The following is a 25,886-nucleotide window of genomic DNA, read 5'->3' on the forward strand; positions in this document are numbered from 1 at the left end:
GCTGTAAGCCAGCCTGTTCCAGGAAAATGATATAAACAGGGCTGTAAACCAGCCTGTTCCAGGAAAATAATATAAACAGGGCTGTAAACCAGCCTATTCCAGGAAAATAATATAAACAGGGCTGTAAACCAGCCTGTTCCATATAAACAGGGCTGTAAACCAGCCTGTTCCAGGAAAATAATATAAACAGGGCTGTAAACCAGCCTGTTCCAGGAAAATAATATAAACAGGGCTGTAAACCAGCCTGTTCCAGGAAAATAATATAAACAGGGCTGTAAACCAGCCTGTTCCAGGAAAATAATATAAACAGGGCTGTAAAAGTGAATTTAAGAACAGCAAGTACCCACTCCCACACACTGCTGCTGATAGGATCAAACTAAATCACAATTAAGGAAAACGCCACCTATCTATTTGCAACGTACATTCCAAAGTCAGGTATTAAGAAAAGCATGACATACTTTTTAATAGAGTGACTTTTAAAACTAAAATCGCTTTTGGCTAACTAATGCAATCTGTGATAAGAGCTAAAATTGTATATGTAGGTAGATAAGTAAAAAGAGCTAACTAGATAGATACAAGAAAAAAGTACACCTAACTATCTAACCATTAACATCATCTAATTAGAGCATTATAAGTATATATCTGAGTAATATCTACTAAGCATCCATCCATATGTATTAGTGTGCATAAAAACTAAGTTATTTACAGCTCAGAAAAAAATGCCAGTGCTTTGCAGTTGAAAGGAAAAGAAATACCTGTCATGACAGTTTTCATATTTACAGCCCCAAAAAATGTTTATACATTGAAAACCAATAGAAAAACCACACAAAAATACAGGGAACAGTGGATGAAGTAAACTAGTAATGATAAAAGTGTGTAGGTGTGTGCATGAGCGTGCAGCAGTATGCTAAATGGGGCAATTATACCTAAACTTTATGGTAATGGTAGCATAAAAAAATGTGTGTTTTGAATCTACATTTTAAATCTCTGGTGTGATGACAGTGTACTAAATGTAATCAAATCAGAATTGTTAACTTTAACCTCAATTTTGTAAGTTTGTCTGTAATTGCAGAGCTGTGCTGGTAGATGAAAAAGGCCAGCTAATAGCTCTGCAGTTGCATGACTTAACTCATCTCAAATGATAGTAAATGTTTATTTAACATGATTTTTAAGCGCACATGTCCACCTGTATGAGTAACACAAGGGGAACTACCATAATTTAATATCCAAGTGTGATCAGTTCACTTCCCCCTAGCAGCCAAAAATCACAGCATTATACTCCTCATATCTAACCTTTAACTTGTAACAGTATAAATCACAGATACTACGGCTGGGGTTGAGGAAGAACTTTCTTAATTTAATATCACTGGCATTAACAGCTGTCACTGATAAGACCCCTTCTACCTCACATTTACAGTATGTATGCATTCTGTGTAAAATCACTTTACTGTGTAAAATGCACTTAACTTCAAGAAATGTATTGTACACATATTATACAAGTATTATTTATACGGGGAAAAAAAAAAGCTTTGTACTTTGACACAAAACACACAAAAGCTACTATCGCCTGCACACATCTCTTATCTTCCTTCCTATATGCCTCCCCAGTCCTAATCATCCTCCGTAAATCTGAACTAACCAAACTCGAAACTTGTTATAATAAAATTGCCACGTTCGCCACTGATACCTCATACAGAACACATCACTGTACAGCTCTTAAACAGCTAAAATGGATAGAACTTCCTCAACTACTACACGTTAATCAGTTAGCCTTTGTCCACAAAGTGCTGCATCAATCAGACAAACCCCTGCCCTCCAAAAGCTATTACAACCATACACCACTTCCAGAGCAGCAAGAAGTAATTTGGGTGGGCAGTTTATTCCATATTTTAGGAATTTCGTTTGAGAAGAGCGATTCTCCAGCTGTGTTATTTATTTTGGTGGTGTCTAGCAGGAATTTATTATTAGAGCGCGCCACTCTAATAATATATTCCTGCTAGACACCACCAAAACAAATAACACAGCTGGAGAATCGCTGTTCTCAAACTACATTCCTAAAATATGGAACAAACTGCCCACCCAAATTACTTCCTGCTGCTCTATAACACGGTTTAGAAAACTCCTAAAATTACAATTGAAATACACCTGGCTCTGTTCTTGTAACTGCCCTGGATAGGCCTCTAACTGTCGAAGTCTACCTCCTTAACCAGTTTTTTGCAGTCCTCTCACATCCTACTGATATTTATGTGCACTCCTTATTCTAAGTAGCCTCTCTTGCTCATGATGATTAGCTGAATTATGTTTCTATGACTATGTATGTATTTACTCTTGCCGGATGTGCATTGTACACATTTACCTACATTGTATTATATTTATCACCCTCTGTCATTTTAACCCTTTACACCTGCTTACAGGCAAGCCAAATTTATTTTTTAGTGTGTGTTATATTCTTTGTAACTTGAAATTGTAAGATTTTGTAACTGGAGATTTTCTCCCTGGGCCTCCGCTGAAAAAGGACCTGTGTCCAGTCGGACTTTCCTGGTAAACAAATGTGAAATAAATAAATAGATATAATACATTTACCTGTTCAGTCCCTTCATTATCCTTATAAACATTGACTAAAAAGTGGGAATTATACTCTAGTACTTTCCACCAGTTTGACATAGTCCACGATCTTCCAGTCTTTTTTCCCACTTCTTACAGAAGTACAGTGTCCTGTACAAACTGATTCTTATGGATATGATCCTTTAGAGTTCATCCGTTTATTTCCTACTTTCTCATTCTTGCTGGTTATCTCTGTCATCCTGCTGATCAGCCAACACCAGTCTCTAGTTCAAGTAAGATGTACTCTTCAGCTCTTTTCTGTCATGCAAAGCTTTTCCATTAGAACACCAGAAAAGGTTTTACTGTGAGTTTCTCTCTATGAGCTGTGCCATTGCCAGAGGAATGAGAGGCAATCTCCTTCAGTTTACTGGCTCACTTTTTCTTGGTCAACGTTTTTATTTCCTCCTTTGCCTGCTCTGTAGCCAAAATGTTTTTGCTCTTTCTGAAAAAGAAAAAATATTCTGCAGACAGCTAGATATAAGCTTTTTGTATTCTTTACATTGTTTGTCATTTGACTGTGTGCATTTCTCCAGGGCTCATTTATTTAAACACCTCTGAGTGCATTTTGTGCATTTTTCATCTAAATTGCTGGATGCTATCTCCCGTACTAAGGTTGAAACCTTAACTTCTTTTTGCTAAACATTGGCAATGCTTTTTCCATCACTTTCTGCTTGGTAAACATTTTTTTTTATTTCCTCCTTTGTCTGTTCTTCCTTATTGCCCTTCTTTATCACTGTTGCAGTGTTGCTTACTAAAGGGATATTCTACTGAGGATAGTCGTAAGTCCAGCCAGCATGCCAAAGCCATAGACCCTTCCAAGCACTGTACGTCGGACATGTATCCTACATCCAGGACGTAAGGTACATAAGTGAGCTATGATCACCTAATCCTCAGAACAACTTTGCTGCTAGTAAAACACTACCTTTTAGAATTATGTCTGTGAAGTTATTTATCATGTTGTTTCAGCTGCTGAACATACAACAGATAAGTATCCCACTTACTACTTTTCCTTCTTTCTTTTTTGGTTGGTTACCATTTTACATGTTATCCAGAAAGGGAAAATGTCAATGTGGGAGGCAGATTCTTCATAAAGATATACACAAGTGCTGTTTCTGCCTAGGGGCATACCACAGTCATACTCAGTGTGCTATTTGTCAGGCTTTTAAGCCCAAGATCCTTTGTAGCTGTCTTCCCTTTCTGTTTACTTGGAGAACCCATGTCTGAAGTTGCTAGCCGAGGGAACTGTGACTTCTGAATCTGCCTGCCCAGACATTCACCTGCCTCTTAAGAAGTCTAAAATGATACATTTAGAGACTTCTGCTGTCCAGCCTCTACCGGACATCTCCATCTGGTCAGGTGAAGAACCCAAAGACCATCCTGTGCTGATGCCACCTCCATCTGTCATGACCCAGTAGGAAGCTGATACAGGGTTAATTTTTTTCACATCTCTCAAGACTGTGCATATGTCTGCTACAGACAAGAAGGGGTAGCCACTACTGATTATATTTAATGCCTACTGGGCTTCTCCCGATATTTGTTAGGGAAGAGGTTCCTGGTTCTGTCATTGAAAACAGACAGAGCTGTGGGCCACCCTAAGCTTTGTTAGGGCTGAGGTTCCTCTGAAGCAAAAGCAGGCGTCCAAGCATGTAACTCCTGTAGCCAGGGATCCCCTTAAAGAGTGGCAGGATTTCACTGAGGGTCTTTTTAAGGCCCTAAAGGCCTTGAAGCACCCCCCTCCCCCAGGTTATATGTTCCTTCTGCTGTTCCTTTTTCTACTCCCTTTAAAAGGTTTAGGGGGTGTCAGACTCTTCAGCTTAAGATGCGGAATTGGATTGTGAGGAAGAGTCCCAAATATATTCTTCTCTGATCCATTCCCCTTTTAATTTAGGGTCAGAGGATGAGGATACTCTTTCTCCAGGTCCCCCTATTGAGGAGCTTATTTTTGTGGACACCATTCTAAAGTGATAGAACACTTTCAGTGGGAGAGTTCATATACATATGAAGTACAAAAGAGATATTATGCCCTCTTGCAGATAGTCTGCCAGACCATCTGTAGCCCGTCCTGTGCTGGAAGTCCTTCTTGGCATTTTTTTTCCCGTTTTCCAGGCTGCTGAATACCAGCCCCCCTGCTCCTAAGAAATCTGACCGGTTTTACAAGGTACCCGAGTCTCCAAAGTTCTTGTATACGAATCCTTTCTCTGACCCTGAAGTCATTTCTGTTTCTATTAATAAACCTTCCAAATGACTGTCTTCCAGATTTCTCCCTTCTGACAAGGACAATAGAGATATGGATGTGTTGGGAGGAAAAAGTATATCCATTGTCTACTCTGACATTCCAATCCATTAACTACCAGACCAATATGACCAGGTGTATTCTGGCTCTTCTGTTTAAACTTGGAGATGGTTTGACCGACATGCCTGACTCCAGAGCTCAGACCTCTGCTATTTCTTCATTGAGTTCTTCTTCTCGGGTGCTCACCGTTCTATCAAATCCAGCTACGTTGCTGCTGGGGCATCTTCCAGGACAGCTGTGTCAGGTTCTGTTATACACAGGAACTCCTGACTTGGGTTACAGTTGCTTCCTGAAGATATAAAATCCAAAATGTGGAATTGTGCATTGAGTAGACCGAATCTGTTTCATTCTGCTGCTGCAGAGCTTTTCAAAACCTTACAGGATAAAGGGAAGGTTATTCAGGATCCCAAACAGATTTTTCTTTCTCCCATCCTTAAGTTTCAAAGGAATTATCCTTCTCAGTCTTCCTTTTTACATAGCCTGCAGAAGTCTCCATTAAGGGGTGAGAGATCTTCAAAAAGGATGTTTCCTGATAAATCTGCTCAAGATTCCAGAGACCAAAAGATCATTTTCTGTGATAAATATACTTCTACTTAATGCTCATCCTTCCCTGCCCCTCCACCAGATTCCTTTTTCCCTCTGGTAAACCCTGTCCAATCCCGTCTGGCAGCAGAACACCATAGATTCCTAGGTCATTTTCATAACACAAAATGATTACTTCTTGGTTTGGAAATCTCTTCCAGCCTTTTCAGGGATTCTTTAACCTCCACATTTTCAACCTCCTCCTTTTCCAGTCTTTCTTCAGGGCCTTTTAGCTTGTGGAATTAGTCAGCGTGTTCCTCCCTTCCAGAAAGTCATGGGTTTTATTTCAGGATGTTTCTGGTTCCCAGGAAGGAGGCCTGTTGGAGGCCCATTCTGGATTTTTCCTTTCTCAACACTTTTCTGAAAGTCCTCTCTTTCAAAATGTTGTCTCTCCAGTCCCTGTTTCCGTTGCTGTTTTGACAGGCCTACCTGGTCTCCCTGGACCTATCTCCACATTCCGTTTCACCTTCTCTTCAGGAAATGTTAATGTTTCTCTCTTTGTTTATCATATTACCAGTTCTCTGCTTTGAGTTTTGGTCTTTCTACACCGTCAAGTCTTTATTAAATGCTTGGATCTGGTCATAGCCTGCTTCACACTCCACAGTATCCAGATTTTTCCCTATCTGGATGACCTTTTCATTGAAGCTCCTTCCCAGCAGCAGCTCCTTCATAATTGTGACTTTATCATGCTTATGCTTTGATTTGTGGTCTTTACTGTCAATCTCAACAAATCTCAACAAATCTGTTCTGACCCCTTCATAGGATCAAGGTTTCCTGGAATGCAGAACTTGTATCTGCCTATGATTCCTTTTCTTCTTCCTCCTCCCAAGGTCATCCTTCCTGGTAGCTTCTTTCAGTCTCTCTTTCCTTTACAAGCAGTAACTGCAAATGTTTCTGCAGGTTCTGAGATACTTGGCTTCCACCATTCCTATGGTTGGATACATGGCTTCCACCATTCCTATGGTTCCTTTTGCGAGACTCCACATGATGAAACTTCAGTGGCATCTAAAGACAACTTGGCTTCAACATTGTCATCCTGCAGAATTTGCCATTCCTCTCTTACCTTTTCTCAAACAGGAATTTTTGTGGTGGCTGCATCAAATGTCTCTGAATCCAGGCCTGTTCTTTTAAATTCCATCCCCCACTCAGGAGCTTTATACAAATGTTTCAGGTCTGGGTTTGGGGGCTTCTTCCACAACATCATGGTCCAGGGGGGTTAATGAAGAGTCCTCAAAGGCAATTTCATCAGACAGAAAAATAATTGAAAACCATTCACCAAAACCACCTTCGATAATGTAGCACTTTTGTTTTTGCAAGGAGGGGCCATGTTGCAGGGATACTCCCCCAAGACTTGTATATACCAATTCCAAAGCTGCACAGCAGTGGGGAAAAAAGCAAACTCCACTGTTGACGAAAGTAGTTTTGGTGAACAGTACTTGCTGTTTTTGTGTTCACCCAAATTATGTTAAGAGACAACATGCTACTGTCCAGAGAGTGTAGTTTCCCCAGAAATGGTGGACAGTTCCTTCGTTCTGTGCTCCAGGTCTTCTCTTGGTTTCCACAACAACACCACTGTCATGTGGTACGTAAACAAGCAAGGAGGCACAAAGTCATACCCTCTATGCAGACTAGATATTCTTGTTTCAGTTTTTTCTTCTCTGAGGGAATGTAAACTTTTTGGAGGATCAGATGATGGCTGAGAGCAGTCTAGTGCCAGACAACCTGAGCAGATTCCAGGCAGATCCTCATGAATGGATGCATTAGAAAGAGGTCTTCCTGGGCAGTATCCATGGGGGGGGGGGGTATTCCTGAAGTAGTTGTATTTGCCTCCCCTCTGAACAGGCAGCTTCCTAGGTTTTGTTTCTGGGTATGGAGTCCTCTGGCTTGGAAAGTGAACACCATGTTGTTTTTTTAGAGAGGGATTTTCTGTATGTTTATCCCCCTCTTAATTGTTGCCCAAGGTCTTGAACAAGATCAGGTGGGACAGAACAAAACCTGGTGATTCCCTTTTGGCCCAGACTCCTCACACAGGACAAAGGTTCTCTCATTCACCATCATCTGCTCACTTTGCATTTGAATCATTGGCTGATAAAGTTTTGATTTCTTTTTGGCACCAATTTTCTGAGGATGTGCTTCAGGTTTTTCAGGGGCCAGAAAACCCTCTACTAGAAAATCATGTGACACTAAATAGAAAAGATTTTCTATTTGATGTGAGAGGCATGAGCAGGGCCCTCTTTTAGTAGGTATTCTGAATGTCCTTTCTTATCTGTGTGAGTTTGTCAATTCTGGGCTTGCATATTCACTTGTTAGCTCATTTTTCAGCAATTTCTGTTTGTCTGCCTTTGGATCCACCACTCTCCTCTGTATTTGAAGTTAATTTTTGAAAGGTGTCCTTTATATTAGGCCACTGATTAAGCCTATTTTGTCTTCTTGGGACTTGAATTTTGTTCTGGAAAAGTTGACACTACATCCTTTTAACCAGTTCTGTATTTGAAAGACTGTGTTTTGTTAATGGCTCTTACTTCTGCCAAGAGAGTTTCTGAACTTCGGGCCCACATGGCAATCCCCCCCCCCTTTTTTTCCTCACAGAGATAGGGTTTCTGTTCATACCTGTCCTGGTTTTATGTCTATGGTGGTCAGTGATTTGTCCATAAATCAGTCCCTTCTCCTCAGAATGCTGGTGAGGGGATTCTACGTGCTTAAGAATTGCATAGACAGTTCAGATATTGTTTGGATATGACTAAAGACGTAAGGAAATTTGAGCAACTTTTTGTTTCCTTTCATGCCAACAAAATAGGTTTAGCTATTTCTAAGCAAACCATCTCCTTATGGATTTCTAAGACCATTTCTTTTTTTTTTTTTTTCATGGTATGCAGATTTCTACATCAGTTTGTGCTCATTGTACTAGAGAGGTAGCTTCTTCTGGTGCTTTTTTTCAAGGGTCTGGATACTAGATCAATTTTGGAAGCTGCTACTTGGTCTTCTGTACATATATTTAGTAATCATTACAAGTTAGATGAAGTTTCTAGCACCAGAGCTGGATTTGCCAAGGCTTCCTTGTTTTGAAGGGCTCTTCAGTTGCTTCCTGCTCTCATCTCATCTCATTTTGTACAATAGCTTTTCTCTATTTAGTAATGAATACTGTAACAGTGATGAGGAAGGACATAGTACACTTGTCTAAGAACTTACCACAGCAGTAGATTTACTACTTTTCACTGTTACAGTGTTTTGTTCATCCCTCCTTTCCCCTTCTTGATTTCTGTTTTCTTACTCTCTGGCTGAAGGGTCCTTCTTTCTCCCCTTTCTGGATGCATATGTTTTTTCTCTTCCTCTTGGGTGGCTTATGTAACTTATGTCCTGAATGTAGGACATAGGGCTGACATACAGTGTTTGGAAGGGCCTAAAGTTTTGCTATTCTGGCTGGATGTACGGCTATCCTTGGTAGGACATCCCTTTAGCAAGTAATACTACAACAGTAAAAAGGACATCTAGATTTATGGCAAGTTTAAACATCTGGATGTTTTCTTCTTTTCTAGTTGATTTTGTTTTACTTCAGATTTATTCTTTGCTAATATTCAGACAGTGTACTGAGTAACCAGCAACATAATTCTACCCAATTAAATTGGTTTTGCTGACTGTTTTCAAGATTACTGATTTTCATACTGGGAGAGATTTAATCCACCTATAGATCGGTGTGCAGCCAGCTTAGAAGTCGAAGTAACGTTTTCTTGAGCCTTTTCAATCTTTTAAGTTGCACATACTTGTATTTGACCCAGCTGTAAAATTTGACCACCATATCACCAAAGAAGTAGTTGAGCAATCGTAAGTGATGCATTCTGTATCGAGCACCCTATATGTGACATCCTCTGCATAAAAGCCTACTTCCTTTCCTAGGCATTTCTACTGCAACAGTAACCCAACAAATCTCAGCATGTCCCTCACAGCTGAATTGCAGCAAGCTTATTATGGTGTCCTCAGATCTGCATCCAGGAATCCATCCCTGTAAAACCCATCATTGCCCCTTCCTTAAGACAGACCATTGACCCACACTCAGAAAACAGGTTGTCTTCATCTACTGTAAGAATGCTTTACACTGCACTCCATCACCCTGAGAAATACCCATCCCTTAATCTTGCTTTAAAATGCTACAGTCCAAATTATATCGTGCACTCTAAGGATCAGTTCCCTGAAACAAAAGTAGTCTTCTGTAACCAGCCTAAAATGCCCTGTATCTCACCTTAAGAGCAGGCTTCTGTTTAAGCAAACCTTCAAATAATATCCTGTTAAGTACTTTATTTTATTTATTTATTTGCTGTTGGTTAACCAGGATGGTCCATTAGGCCAAGTGAACCCATTTTCAGTGGAGTCCTGGGGAGAAAAGCTCCAGTAAGAATACATGTTAGAGATTTACATTACATAACATACAAGACATAGCAAGGTATAGTTTACAAACAGTAAAATTATCAACAAAAATAATAATAGAGTGAAGTTATACTCAGAAACACCAAGCAAGGATCACCACGATGTAATAAAAATATAATGTATTCCAAAAAATGAGCGCTTTCGCATACACACTGGTATGCTTCTTCAGGTTACATTTTAAATGAGAAATTCAGGCATTCTTATAGTAACAGCAATTATACAATTAAGTACTTAAAGAGCTTAATTTCCCGCTCTTTCTGGAATAATTATGTAATCAAAAAATTTTTATAGGGAATAACATACTATGTCTCCTTAAGAAGAAATAAGAATCACAATGTTAAATGAATAAATTAAATTCATAGCTAGGTTAGATATCTGTATTTAAAATCAATATCAACATTTAACATTTAATAAAATATATCAAAAATAGATTAATTAGATTAATTAAGTAATGTTAAATGTAAAATGCATTCTAAAAACATGAATTTATAGTTCTAGTTCATGCAATCACTGACAGTATCTTATCTAATAGTCCTAAATGATTATATGAATATAATGAGTCAAAGTAATGTCAGTGTGAATAAATGTACTAATAAAAGATGTTTGGAGTTATATTACCTCTCTGGATATTGATGTTGTTTAAAAAATATATATATTATTTACAAGTATGCTTAAAGCATAGGTATGTCTATGTAGGTATTGTAAAACAAAGACAAAAATATAGTTCAATATATATAAAAATACGAACATACAAAAAAGTATCGTAGTTTTTTAAGTATGCTAAATTTAGTTATTTATTTATTTAATTATTTATTTATTCAATTAATTATTGTTATATCCTGGGATAGCTATCTTTATCTTCTCTTAATATTAAACTACTTATATTATAATATACTGCCTCTATTTGTAGATGTATAGATATAATATAATATTTAGCTAAAAAGCTTCAATATAAGTAATCACATAAATATTTTTGATGAATGCTTCAATAAATAAGCTATATAAATAAATTTGTATATAACTGTATTAAATGGATAGATAAACAAATAAATGAACTAACTTATTTTATATTATTGTACTTGTTATTAAAATATTCACATATGAACTATATATTCTTACAAAGAGGAGACCAAGCATCTTATTTCCATTGTATAATATACATTTGGTCTTAAAAATATTAACGTGAAGCTAGAACAGGTTTGATACTGACTGCGCTGTTTAAGCCTGGTGTTATATGTGCCTTTAATCTTAGGATCCATTGCAACTCAACGTTCTCGAGGTGTAACATATTATCACCTCTTTTCTTATTATTCTTCTCCATTTGTATCACTCGAAACTTAAAATTATGATCAGGAAACAAACCAATATGTTTGGCCAAGGCATTAGTTTGTATTTGTTTTCTTATTTCATAAACGTGGTTATAAATACGGTCTCTCAATCTTCTTGGTTAGACCTACATAATAAGCATTGCATTCTTGACACGTAGCCAAATAAATCACATTGGTGGTATCGCAAGTGGCATTTATGTTAAATTCATATTTATGATTTAAATCAGGTACTTCAAAGACTATATTATTTGTAACATAAATGCACATACTGCATTTATTACAAGGCTTTGTTCCTGTTTGAGTACTCTTGTATCCAATGAAACCAGACACTAATTTCTCTTTACAAATAAGTCTTTTTATGTTTTTGCTGTTTCTATAGCAAAATGTAGGTATGCTACCTACCAATGCTTTAACTTCGGGATTGATAGTCAATATATTCCAATTCTTCTTTAATATAGCCGTAACATTATGGTTATCATTGGTGTATCTAGTTGTAAACGGGACCTTAGTTCTCATATCATTAGAATTTATTTTAAATCTTAAGTTAGTGATCTTCTTATTTGCTTGTTCAACCTTATCAGCTTCTCTAGGTCTAGGTTCATTAATATCATTATTTATAGAAAATTCATTATTAATATTCTCTATTAAACTTAGAGGACAGCCTCTTTATAAAAAATAGGTCGCTCATAATAGCAAGTTGTTTATTACGTTCTATTTCCTTACTACATAGTCTAGAGATCCTACTGTACTGATTTCTGACAATATTATGAAAAATGTGTCTTGGATGCATGCTGTTGTAATGAAGAATAGCATTTTTCCAACAATCCTTCCTGTATAATTTCGTATTTAAACCACTTTCATTATCAATAAATATCGTAACATCAAGAAAATTAATGGTGTTATATGAAAAATCAAGAGTAAATTCAAGAAATGTCGTAGTGGATTCAAAGTAGTTTAAAAGTTCTTTCAAGGAAGGTATATCATCCTTCCATAATATAAGAATATCATCCACAAAGCGTCTGTACAGGATCATATTATTCATATATACAGTGTTGAATATATGTTGACACTCCCAATAATATAGGACCAAATTTGCATATGAGTTGGCACAGGGGGTCCCCATCGCCACCCCCCATACCTGTTTGTATATTTTATCTCTAAATGAGAAAACATTATTATTCAACACTGTGTCCAACAGAGCACAAACAAGAAGTTGCGTATCTTTATCTATCATGGTATGTTCATTAATAACCTGTCTCACCGCCTCAATACCATAGTCATTTGGTATGGTGGTAAAAAGGCTTTTTACAGTAGACTAAAGTGGTGGTAAAGTAGGCTTTTTAAAGTACTGAAGTTATACCTAATATATATATTTTTTTTTACACAGAATAATTCAGGATGATAGATGATATTAAGAAATTAGATTACGAGCAAAATATGGGTGGTGAAGGTAATGAGAATACAGGAAGTGGAGAAAGCTTATGTGGGGAGGGAGCAGGAGCATTCCCATGTGGATGCTAGGTAGGAGTGAAGAGATTTTTTAAAGATTGGAAGGCTAGTGATGGTTCGAATGGAGGGTGGGAGGGAGTTCCATAGTCGAGCTATGGAAAAAGAGAGGAGGTTTTTGTCCTGGGGGGTGAAGGGGTCTGTAGACTTCTAATAGGTTTTGATTAGTGGATCTGAAAAGTCTGAGTCTGGTGAATTTTAAAGGTAGAAGAAAGAGCGGGACAGAGGGATGGTTGGAAAATGAGTTTGTGTGCATATGTGAGCTGAGTGTAGGAGAGGTAGTTGGGAAGTTCGAGCCAATTTGGTTTATGGAGTGATGCGCAGTGATGAGTTGAAGCTTTGTTACTAGTGGCAAATTTGGCTATTTTGTTGTAACAGGTAGCTAGTTTAGTTTTAATAGAAGATTGTAGATTAGTTAAAAGGGGAGCACCATAAAGGAGAGAGGGGAGCACCATAAAGGAGAGAGGGTAAGAGAAATGTAGTAGAGAGAGTGAGTTTGGTTGCTGGTGAGAGGAATCGCTTGTGTCGATAGAGCAGGCCGAGTTTTTGGTGTTTTTTTTAATGTTTATTAGTAGATGGGACTCAAATTTAAGTTTATCGTCAATTTGAACTCCTAGAAGTTTGGTTTCGGATACCAGTTCAAGTGGAGTATTATTTTGACTGGTGATGGAGAATAGTTGTCTATCTAATCTGTTTGTTTTAGAGGGGGTAAATATCATTAATTTTGATTTAGCTGCATTGAGTGCAAGATGGTTATTTTTCATCCACTGTTCTGTGGTGGAGAATGCTTCTTGGGTGAGCTTTAGAAGGGTTGGAATGGAAGAGGCTGCACAGATGATTGTAGAATCATCTGCGTTTATGATGCTAGCATGGGGGATAGAGTGATGGTAATCATTTACGAAGATGTTGAAGAGGAGGGGGCCTAATATGGAGCCTTGTGGGACACCTGTGGGGGGTGTTTAGGAAAGAGGAGATGGCTTTTTGTCCATTTGACAGCTTGTTGCCTGTTTGAGAGATAGCTGGTGAACCAGTTGAGAGTTGAAGGTGGTAGGTTTAGCTTTGACAATTTAGTGAGTAGTAGGTTATTGGAGATGGTGTCGAATGCTTTGGAGAGATCAAGAAGGATGGTAGATACAGTAAGACCGGAGTCTCTAGCTTTATTCACAGTTTCAAGGAATGAAAGGAGGGCTGTCATAGTACTATGATTATGGCGGAAGCCATGTTGAGTAGAAGTAAGTAGATTGTTGTCTAATAAATAGGGAAGGAGTTGTAAATCGATGCATTTTTCTAGAATTTTTGATAGAGGAGAGAGGATGGCGATGGGCCGGAAGTTGGTAATGCTAGTATTATTCCCTCCTTTATGAAGGGGAATAAAAGCTTTTTTCCAGATTTGTGGAACAAGACCTTCTTGGATGGAGCGGTTTATTAGGATACTAATTGGGAGGGCGATGGCATCTGCAGATGTGCTGAGGAAGTGTAAGGGGATGTTATCGGGGGCATTAGTGCATGGTTTAAGCTTCTGTAGTAATTTTTGTATAGTGGAAGTAGGGATAGGTTTCAATGAGAATGTAGGGGGTTGCAAGGTAGTATGGTGATAGAGTGGAGAAGAGGGGGGTGTAGGAGGAGGGCAGGTGGTAGTAGGGGTGGGTGGTTGCTTGAGAAGGAAGAGGTAAGTTTGGAAATGCAGTCAATGAAAAAGGAGTTAAATTCGGTGGCGAGTTCATTGTCTTCTACATTTGGGTTGGGGTTTGGGTTTTCAGTTGTGCCAGGTTTTAGGAGGGAGGTTATACCTTTCCAGAATATTTGTGGGTCAGTTTTGTATTTACTTTGGAGAGAAGTGTAGTAGGTTTTACGGTCTGTTGAAATAAGCTTTTTTACTGAATTGCGAAGAGTTTTGTATTCATTAAGGGTAGTGGGAGATTTTTGCTTCTGATAGTGTGTCCAGGCTTTATCTCTTAACCGCATAGTTGTCAATGTGATTTTAGTTAGCCAAGGGGTGTTTTTGTTTTTTATTCTTTTGGTTTTTAATGGAGCATGAATATCTAAAAGATTTTGGAAAGTAGTATTAAAGTGAGTGATTGCACTTTCGAGGGGGAGAGTTTTTAGGGGGGTCCAGTTAAATGATTTTAAGGAGTTGGAGAAGGCTTCTGGGTTGAAGTTTTTTAGGTATCTGAAGGTAATGTAATTATAGGTAGCTTGTAATGGAGAAGGAAGGCGTGTAGCAAAGATGGGAAAGTGGTCGCTTAACGAGTCGGGGAGAGTTCCACTATCAGGGTAGTAGTGGGGGGTGAGACTAAGATCCAGTCTATAATACTGCCAGTGGTGAAGTCTTTAGAGGGTCTAGTGGTGGAGTTGATGAGTTGGGAGAAGTTGTATAGGTTGATGTTAATGGAGTGGGTATGGGATTGACTGGAGGACCAATTGATGTTGGTATCTCCCATAATGATGGTTTCGTTAGTTTGGTTGAGAACCAGGAGAGGATGTCTTCAAGAGTAGAGATATTGTCTCCAGGGGGAATGTAGAGTGAGGCTATACATATATTTTTGCGCTTGTTTAATTGAAGTTGGGCTAGTATTAATTCTGCGTTGTTAAATTGAGGAATAGCTTTATTGTAGGGAGTAATGCATAGAGAGGATGAGTAGAGTAGGGCTACTCCACCATCTTTTTTACTGGTTCTGTCTGCCCTGATAATAGAGTAGTTAGGTGGAACTATCTCCTCGTCCTTTATATGAGGTTTTAGCCAGGTTTCGGATATGCTTAAGACATCTGGTTTGTTATGGTGTAGCCAGGCTTGGAGGTTATGAATTTTGTTAGCTAGACTTTGTGCATTAAGGGATGCTAATTGAATGGATTTAGAGGTAGAGGAGGAGGTGTTTGGGCCTGGGTTAGGGTGAACATCTCCAGGTAGTAGAAGAGATGTTAGAATCTTCTTTATGTGGTAGGGGCTTTTGTTTTTTTTTTTTGATAGATATTGTTAGTTGTTGGGCCATTTTCATGGAGGATGTTTTTTGAAGTTTTGTAAACTGAGATAAGTTTGTAGGGAAAGCATAGGTTGTTTTTGATGGGATAAAGTGTAGGAGATATAGGTATGGCTGAGTAGGAGTGAGGTATGTTGAGAGAGAAGGTTGTATGGAAGTGTGGGGTGTGAGATAGGGTGTTAGGCTGGGTGAGGTAGTAGATGAAGGTTAGGTTCATAAAGAGAATTAGTTGAGTGGAGAAGAGTATATATTGTGGAGACATGTTTTGGTATGTAGAGAGCTCTAATAGTTAGTAAAAAGTGAGATGAGTGATGTGTGGTATATTGAATGTGGACGAAGTTTGAATTGTAGTGGAGAGAAGATATGAGGGGAGGGGAAAAGGAAGAGGAAAGGGTGGGGTAAATTAGTTGGAGAGGAAGTGGGTGTGGCTATGAGGGTATAAGTGTAGAGGCAGTGGGGGTGGGTGGGAATTGGTGGTAGGGTAGGGGAGCGGAGTGAGCTGGCAGGGCGAACGGAGCTGGTTACAGCAGGTAAAGAAAGATTCTATGGATCTTTTTTAGACTTGGAAATGTAACAGCAATAGCAGAGCTGCATAGGTATCCCTTACTACTTGCATAACTGCACATTGTGTTTACCTAGTCTCTCTGTTGGACAAATATATTTTTGGATATTATGTTACTGTTGTATTTTTGTAATTTATTATTGATATTTCTAATAAGTTAATGATTAAAATCATATGTTCAGTGTTGTGGAGCTTTTTCCCAGGGATTCCACTGTAAAGGGTCTCTAAGCTCATTTGGACTTTCTTGATTAACAAATAAATATGTACAAATTAAGCAGTGATACTGCTTTATTAAACATTATTTATTTAGTTAGTTAGTTAATTAGTCCATCAGTTAGTTAGTTTGCATTCGTTTTAAGTCCAATGGGCCAACATGAGCCCATTTTCAGTGGAGGCCTGGGGAGAAATGCTCCACATAAAGATAGACTTACTGTCTAATTTGTGCTAGGGAATCAGGATTACGGAGATTGATAGCTGGTGCATGATCAGTGACATAGAGTTGAGAGATGTTTACATAGGGACTTTTCGAAAGAGGAAGCATTGGTAGTGGTCCTGATTGATGATGGGAGTGCATTCCAGAGTTTGGCAGTAGAAAACGAGTAGAGCGATTGGCCAGCAGGAAGTTTTGGTTTTCTGCTTGCAAGAGAAATTGATTTTCAGTCCTGAGAGGTCTGTTTGGTTGATAGAGTTAGTATAGAGGAAATGGCTGGGCAGTCTGATGGTTTGCGGATAATTTTGTGTGCTGTAGTTAACTGTAAATATGTAAGGTAGTGTGGGAGTTCAAGCCAATTCAGTAAGTGTAGCGAGGAGTGGTGATGGGGGAGTATTTTGTATTAGTTACAAACTTAGCAAATTTATTATAACAAATCTCAATTTTTGTTTTCAGAGAGGACTGTATATTGGTAAGCAGGGGAGTGGCATAAAGGATGTTGAGGCAAAGGGTTTGTTTTGTAGAGTGGTTAACAAAGTGTTTATATATGTAAATGGTGCGCAGATGTCCTTCAAGAATGCAACTGCAGTCATAACATATGGGTTGTCCTGCCTCAGGCAGCCCTCGGTCGGCCGGATTCCAAAGTCTGGGTCCGACGTTGGCTGATGTCGCATTTCTCTCCGACGTCAAAGCAGCTGGAGTATATAAGCATCAGCCGATGACATCTTCTCCAGTCTTTCTTGCCGCGCGGTGCCCGAAGCAGAAGCAGTTCGCAAATGCCGGTCGGTCAGCTCCTGTATTCTTCGAAACCGAAGTCATCAAAAAAGCTAAGTACCCCGTTGGGGACCTTTTCTTGCCTCAGCCGATGTCAGAAATTACTGAAAAAGTAAATAATTGTTTGACTTGTGGTAAACAAATACCTCATAAGGATTTCCACTCTTACTGCCTCCCTTGCCTTGGCCCAGACCACGACGTCTCGGCCTGTGCCGCCTGTGCTCGCTTCAATAAGCGCACTCTCAGGCGCCGGGCGGAGTTTGCTGAAGACTTTTCCGGTGAAAAGTTTGATTATACAATGCCGTCGGAACAACCGACAACGCAGACTCTTAAGAAACGAAAAGACCGGGACCGACATCCTCGGCCCGCGTCTTCTACCGACACCATGCCTAAACTAACCACGAGTGCTCCGGTTCCCTCTGAGGTGGTTATTCCACCGCTCCGAACCAAAGACACCGCATTACAGATACCTCCGATACCGGAGGCCACTCTGACGCCAGTTATTGACTTTCCCCCGATTACCGAAACCGAGGAAATGCCCGAGACCATTGCTGTTGATAAGGTCACTCCTGCACATCGAGCTGCTAGGCCTCCCATGTCCATGTTTATCAAGGCCTACACACGTGCCAAGGCAGCCAGCAAGTCCAAGCACCTTACTGCTAAAACCTTACCTCGGCCTACTCCTGAAACTCAAATCATGGCTATGGCTGCAGATTTAATTTCCATGATCAGAGGTTCCCAGGCCCATCCTGAGAGAGGATCCCAGCCTCCTCCAGATAAGAGGCCCAGGGTTGAACCCTCTGACCCTCTTCCTTCAGATGAAGATTCTGAGGACTCTGTTCACTCCGAAAGCCAGGAAGAGCCCTTCCAGACCTACGAGGATTCAGATGCAGAGGACTCCATCCCCTCGGCATCTCCTCCTGAGGATATTTCTTTTGGGGAAGTTCTGCATTCCATGAGGGAACATTTTAAGTGGCAAGGCCAGGAATACTCAGATTCCAGAAAGCGCCTTCGAACCTTTCTTAAAAAGCCACAACACAGACCCTTAGCTATACCTCCTGTGCTTGATGTTTTGGATGATTTATACTCTGACTCCAGTGTTACCCTGGATACTCTTCCTCCTGCTCCTGTTAAGCCTGACAGATACTATAGGGTTCCAGAAACCCATTCTCATTTGTTTAGGGCCCATGCTGCTGATTTAGAAACAATTTCTCAGGGGCCTAAAGGGGTTTCAGCTACCATCTCCAAGAACCCTTTGCCTTCCGACAGGGAAGCAAGGTCCTTAGAGAGATGGGGAAAGAAGGTTTACACCTCCACTACTTTATCTATGAGAGCTCTCAATTGTCTCTTTCTTATGTTTCAATATCAGGATTTCCTGTTAGATGATTTACAGAAAACTTTGGCCTCCCCTGAACCTTTAGATAGGAAGTCTTTGCAGGAGGCTGTGCATAATTCTCAGCAAGTTAGCAATCACTTTCTACAGTGTGGATATGATGCATTGGAAGCTTCATGTACGGCAGCTATGACGGGCGGTCATTCGTAGACATGCATGGTTAAAAGAACAACCTTTGCCAGATCATGTTAAGGCAAAACTTCTTGATGCACCTTTGGAAAAGAACAAGCTTTTTGGTGCTAATGCTAAAGATGTGTTAAAGTCCATTGAGGAAAAAGCCAAGTCAGTTTAGACAGTCAAGGATTTCCTCCAGGTTCAGCCACCCAGATTCAGCAGGAATTGGCCTTCTAAGAAATGGTCCTTTCCCAATCCTGAAAGATTTCAAAGGGGCAAAAACAGGAGTGCCCGAGGAAGAGGACAATACAGAGGATCCTACAGAGGACGACAATGGCAACCAGCAAACCAAAGAAGTGACTCAGGGGTTTCTCCTGCCCCACAGGGACAATCTCAATGACTTTCCTCTAGTTCCGCTGACCAAGGAGCAAGCAGAAGCTCCCTTGGGCGGAAAATTATCTCTGTTTTCAAACAATTGGCACAAACTAACAGAGGACAAATGGATTTTGGACATTATAGACCATGGTTACAGGTTCCATTTTCATACCTTGCCAAGAAAACAAGGCATGCCAAACTTTCCACAACATCAGAGGGCAGAGGCTATCAAGCAAATTTCTCTGCTTGCTCAGATCAAAGCAATAGAAAAAGTTCCACAACAAGAACAAGGTCAGGGGTTTTACTCAAGACTGTTCCTTGTTCCAAGAAAAGAAACTCAATGGAGACCAATACTGGACTTGTCTGCTTTAAACACTTTTCTCATAGTACCAAAGTTCAAAATGCTGACTCTACAGCAACTCCTTCCCATGGTGGGCAAGGGGTCTTGGCTGATTACTCTGTACCTCAAGGAGGCATACCTGCATGTCCCTATCAGACACAGCTGCAGAAGATACCTCAGATTTCTTGCAGGGCCAGAGCATTATCAATTCTCAGCATTGCCATTTGGCTTATCTACTGTGCCCAGAGTATTCACGAAATGCCTGGCTTCAGTAATTGCTCATTGCAGGCTCCAGGGAATTCAAATTTACCCGTACCTGGACGACTGCCTCATACAAGCGGACGACAAACTAATTTTGACAAAAAACTTGAATTATGTCATACAATTGCTACAAGCTCTGGGATACACAGTCAACTTTCAAAAGTCAAGACTTCAGCCATCCCAGCAAATAACCTTCTTAGGAGCCAAACTAGACACAGCCTCTCAAATGGCTTACCTGACAGAAGACAAGCAAAAGAAGTTAACGCATTACTTCAAAAGTTTAGCAAAACTCACCCAGATGACTGCAGTGAGATTCCTACAGGCCCTGGGTTACATGGCATCCTGCATTCTCCTGGTTCCACTAGCAAGACTACAGATGAGAAAGCTTCAATGGTACCTAAAAAGCTTATGGTCTCAACACAGCAACAACCTAGAGGCAACCATACCGCTCATTCCATGTCTTCAAAAGGAATTCCTATGGTGGGCCTCAGCAAGCCAGTCAAACACAGGTATGTCATTCAAAAAACCTCAGAAAACACAGACCATGACCACAGACGCCTCAGACCTTGGATGGGGGGCGCCCATGGAGGGCAGATGTATTCAAGGACAATGGTCTCCAAAGGAAACACATCTGCATATCAACCAAAAAGAAATGCTGGCAGTCATGCATGCCATCGAGGCCTTTGGACAACAACTTCAACAAGGCCACCTGCTAATACGGACAGACAACACCACTGTGATGTGGTACATAAACAAGCAGGGGGGCACTCATTCTTACCCCCTTTGCAGACTGACAATGAATCTTTGGGAGAAAGCACTGAGCCTAAACATACAGTTACAATCCCAGTTTGTTCCAGGCAAAGAGGTTGTTCTGGCGGACAGCCTAAGCAGGAATTTCCTAGATCCCCACGAATGGAGGTTACATCCAGAAATCTTTATACGACTCATCTCGACATGGGGCAGGCCAGACGTAGACCTATTTGCCTCCCACCTCAATCATCACCTACAAAAGTTCTGTTCAAGGACATATCATCCATAAGCATGGAAGATAGATGCTCTCTCATTCAGCTGGAGCTCCCTAAAAATCTATGCATTTCCACCTCTGCCACTGATGACCACAGTATTACTAAAGATCAAAGCAGAGCAGCCCAAGGGGATACTAATAGCTCCAGACTGGCCAAGACAACACTGGTATCCACTACTACGGAGCATATGTCACAACAAAAAGTGGGCCCTCCCCCAATGGCCCCAACTTCTGACTCAACACAACTTCAGGACAGTTCATCCCAACATCCAGACGCTACAGCTAACAGCTTGGGAGATCCCATAAATAACCTCAATCTACCCCTCTCCAAGGAAGTTCAGCGGATACTAACAGAAGCCCGCAGACCATCCACCAGAAAGGTTTACTCAGCCAAATGGAAGAGATTCAGCATTTGGAATACCAGTAAGGGTCATGATGCATCATCTTTGAGCATTCCACTCATTCTGGAATATTTGGCAGATATGCTACATAATGGACTTTCATACTCTTCCATAAAAATACATGCTTCAGCTATCTCAGCTAGATACAACACTGATCCACCTGTCTTTTCACATCCTTTGGGCAATTTCTTAGAGGAATCAAGAATATAAAGCCCCCAAGAAAGGCACCAGTACCAGCTTGGGACCTCAACTTTGTCCTAGAAAAATTGACTCTACCTCTCTTTGAGCCAGCAGCTTCTGTGGACTTACAATTTCTTTCCTGAAAGACAGCTTTCCAGTTGGCCATTACCTCAGCAAGAAGGGTTTCGGAATTACAGGCCCTAATGGCAATACCACCGTTCATAACCTTTCACAGAGACAGGGTCTCCTTACGAACCAACCCTACCTTTCTGCCAAAAATGGTATCTAGGGTTTCTCTAAATCAAGCAATTCACCTGCCTACTTTCTTTCCCAATCCTGAGAACAAAGGGGAGAGACTGTTGCATACCTTGGACATTCAAAGACAACTTCGCTACTACCTGGACAGAACCAAGACCAGTAGGAAGTCTGATCAGCTTTTTGTAGCTTACGCCCCTGGAGTACAAGGAAAAGCAATTTCCAAACAGACAATTTCAAAATGGATTGGACATTGCATCAGATTATGTTATTCCTTCCATGGAAAGTGTGCGCCAGCCAATGTCAGACCACACTCCACCAGAGCTACAGCCACCTCTACAGCATTCTTAAGAGGGGTGCCTACAAAGGACATTCTAGAAGCTGCTACATGGAGCTCCGTGCATACATTTTCCAAACACTACAACCTCCCTTTATATTCCAGATCCAGAGCAGGCTTTGCTTCGGCAGTCCTGCAGGGATTGATAGCCACACCATCCCTTTCTTAGAGCATTCCACCTCCCCCAGCTAAGCTATGGTATTCAACCCATGTGTTATGACTGCAGTTGCATTCTTGAAGGACATAGTACAGTTTTGTACCTACCCTAAATGTAGATGTCCAATAGATATGCAACTGCAGTCGGGTTTTCCCTCCCTCCTTCCCCTCTATGCCTTGGGTCCACTCCTCTCCCTGTTATTCTTAGCTGGTGATATCTGTTATGGTGCATCTGTTTATTGCTTATTTATTTGTCTGGAAACCTGTTTTTGTCTTCCAATTTGATTACAGCCTTCCTAGGAGGGCACCTGGCATCTGGGGCAAGAAACACGGAAGAAGATGGCGTCGGCTGATGCTTATATACTCCAGCCGCTCTGACATCTGAGAGAAATGCGACATCAGCCGACGTCGGACCCAGACTTTGGAATCCGGCCGACCGAGGGCTGCCTGAGGCATGACAACCCATATGTTATGACTGCAGTTGCATATCTATCGGACATCTACATTTATGGTAGGTACAAAACTGCACTTTTTTTATGGTTTTTTTTTAGTTGTTGTGAACATCAAACATTAGGTTTTCATCTAAGGTAATAACTAGTAACTTTGTATGGAGGACAACATCTATGATAGTATTGTTATGAGAATATATAGTGAATTCAGACTTATTTATGGAGATAGTTTTCTTAGAGGTGAACAGTAGCAGTTTGGTTTTATTGGGGTTAAGGGCAAGATGGTTGTTGGGTCATCCATGTTTCAGTGGATGAGAAGCATTTTGGGTCAGTGACATATGTTCTGATGTGGAGTCAGCAGTGCAGATTATAGTTGAATCATCTGCATATTGTATTGCATATCCATGGGTAAGAGAGGAGTGGAAGTTTTTAATGAAAATGCTAGAGAGAAGAGGTCCTAGTATGGAGCCTTGGGGAACGCCTGTGGAAGTGTCTAGAAATGGTGAGAAAGTTGTGCCATTTGGTGGATTGTTTATTTGTGAGGTAGTTAGTGAACCAATTTAGGTTTGGAGAGGCGATGCCTAGTTTAGACAGTTTTGTGAGAAGTAGAGAATGGGAAACTGTATCAAAGGTCTTTGAGAGGTGTATAAAGAGTGAGGATACCATTTTTCCTGCATTTCTGGCTTGATCAACAGTCTCCATGATTGATAGAGTAGTTGTAATGCTATGGCCAGGCTGGAAATCATGTTGATTAGGGGAAAGAAGTTAATTTTGAAGTTGAAAACTTAGATGTTGCGCATGTATACATTTTTTCCAGGATTTTAAAGATAGGAGAGAGTATGGCGATGGGACAAAATTTAGAAATGTCTGTGCTGTTACCTCCTTTGTCCAGGGAGAGAACATATGCCTTTTTCCAGATGGAGGGTACATAGGACTCTTGGATCGATCTATTTAGAAGTATGCTAATAGGGTAAGCAATGGCTTTAGCTGACATTTGAAGGTATTCAGGGGGTAGGTTGTTAAGAGCATTACTCCCAGGTTTAAGCTTAAGAAGAAATTTAGTTATAGAAGCAATGGGTATAGGGGAGAAGGAAAAAATAGGTGGAGAACAGTTTTTTTAAGACTGCTGTTAAGGAATTGAGTTGGTATTCCAGTCAGTTTGAGGAAAAGTGGAAGATTGGATATAGTGTTGATAAAATATGTGTTGAAGAGGGTGGCTGTTTCAGTTGGAGTTTTATCAGGATTTGGGCAGGGATTATTCTTAGTGCCAGGATTTATCAAAAAAGAAATGGAATTGCAGAATGTTTGGGGTTTTGTTTATAGTTTTTCTGGAACCCTAGATACTGATTTCATTTTGTCATTAATGACTAGGCGCTTTACTTGATTATGAAACTGTCTATACTGCAGGAGGTTTGATAGATTTTTATTTTTTGCCATTTTTTCCATGATTTGTCTCTAGCAGTCATAAGTTGCTTGGTGCTTTTAGACAGCCAGATGGCATGATTTGTTTTTCTCATGTGTCTTACTGGAGCTAGCTTGTTTAAGATGTTGAGTAATGTTGAGTTAAAGAACTCAACAGCTTCATCAAGGGAAAGGGCTTTTAGTATATTCCAGTTGATATTATTCAATCTTTTGCTGAAGGTTGTTGGATCAAAACTGGTTAGGTTTCTAGTTTGTTTTTATTGGTGTTGACTAAGTATTGGTGATGTCTTGCATATGATATAGGCAGGTTGGTGGTCACTGATGCTACATGGTAGAATCCCTGCTGATGAGATTTTATTGGGTTCAGAGACTAGAATCCAGTCAAGGATAGAGTCACTGCCTTTATTTTTGTTGGGTCTGGTTATATTAGTTATTAATTGTGTAGAGCTGAAAAGGTTCATACTAGCTGATGGAGAATGGTTTGAGTGGTCTAGCCAGTTTGTTTACGTCACCCAGAATGTCTGTTTCATTCTTTATATTGTTAGAAGTCCAGGCAATGATTTCTTCTAATATGAGAATGTTGTTGCCTGGGGTGACATAGAGCTGTTATGCACAGGTTTTTACAGTTATTCATTTTTAGGAATGCTGTTGTATTTGTGGAATGGAGTTAGAATATGGGACTGTATTGAAGGTATTTGGAAAGTAGGGCGGCCACGGTGGTGCAGTGGTTAGCATTGCCGCCTCAAAGCAAGGGGTTCTCCGGTTCGATCCTCGGCTGGGGTGTCTTCTGTGCGGAGTCTGCATGTCCTCCCTGTGGTCGCGTGGGTTTCCTCCGGGTGCTGCGGTTTCCTCCCACATCCCAAAGACATGCTGGAGGTGGATTGGACACTCTAAATTGGCCCTAGGTGTGCGTGTGAGTGTGCCTTCTGTGGAAGGTTGGGCGCCGGACTGGCAACTCGACACCGTAAAACTCCACTGCCATTCAATGTGCGGACAAGGTGATCCGCTGTGGCGACCCCTAACCGTGAAAAAGCCGAAAGAAGAAGAAGAAGAATTGAAGGTATTTGGAAAGTGAAGTGCAACGCCACCCACTTTTTTTGCAAGGTCTGTCGGCTCTTAGACAGGAGTGACCTGTGGGGGAGAAATTCAGAGTCTTATATAGGGTTTTAACCAGGTTTCTGTTGCAGCAATTACGTCTGGTTTGGTGTGAGATATCCAAGCATGGGATTTTATTTCTAACACTCAGAAGGTGAGAGTTATGATATTTAGTGATTTATACGAGTTGAGTTGTGGTGGGTAGGAAGTGGAAGGGATGGGTCCTGGGTTGGTGAGGATATCTCCACATTGGGATAGCTTAGTGTGTTTGTATGTATAGGTCATGGGGTAGATGCTTTCTTTTAGAACTGTGTTGGTTTGTAAGGAATATGAGGCTGGGGGGTTGTGGAAGGATTATTGGTTGGGTAAGCAAGTGTGTGTTAAGTACATAGAGACTGTGGGTATCTCAGAGTAACTAGTGAGAGTGGGGGTTTGGGTAGATGTTATCGATGTAGGCTTAGGAGGAAAGTCTATTTTTTGTAATGATATTAGGCTTAGTAGGAGAGAAATAGGGAAAGAGAGGGGGAGTAGTGCAATAGTAGTAGTAATGAGAAACATGAAAGATAAGGGATTTTAATAGGGAGGGTTTAAGGAAAATGTTTTTT

The 25,886-nt window shown here is 40.4% G+C and overlaps 1 protein-coding gene across 14 annotated transcripts in view; it reads left to right on the top strand.

Annotated features, from left to right (window-relative positions):
- Positions 1-25,886, top strand: part of EXOC7 (exocyst complex component 7) — a 945,568-nt gene that overhangs the window by 267,871 nt on the left and 651,811 nt on the right. The gene's annotated exons all lie outside the window — the stretch shown is intronic.

The sequence above is a fragment of the Protopterus annectens genome, chromosome 4.part0 (genome assembly GCF_019279795.1).
Source record: "Protopterus annectens isolate FY-2018-M chromosome 4.part0, PAN1.0, whole genome shotgun sequence".
Taxonomy (NCBI): domain Eukaryota; kingdom Metazoa; phylum Chordata; order Ceratodontiformes; family Protopteridae; genus Protopterus; species Protopterus annectens.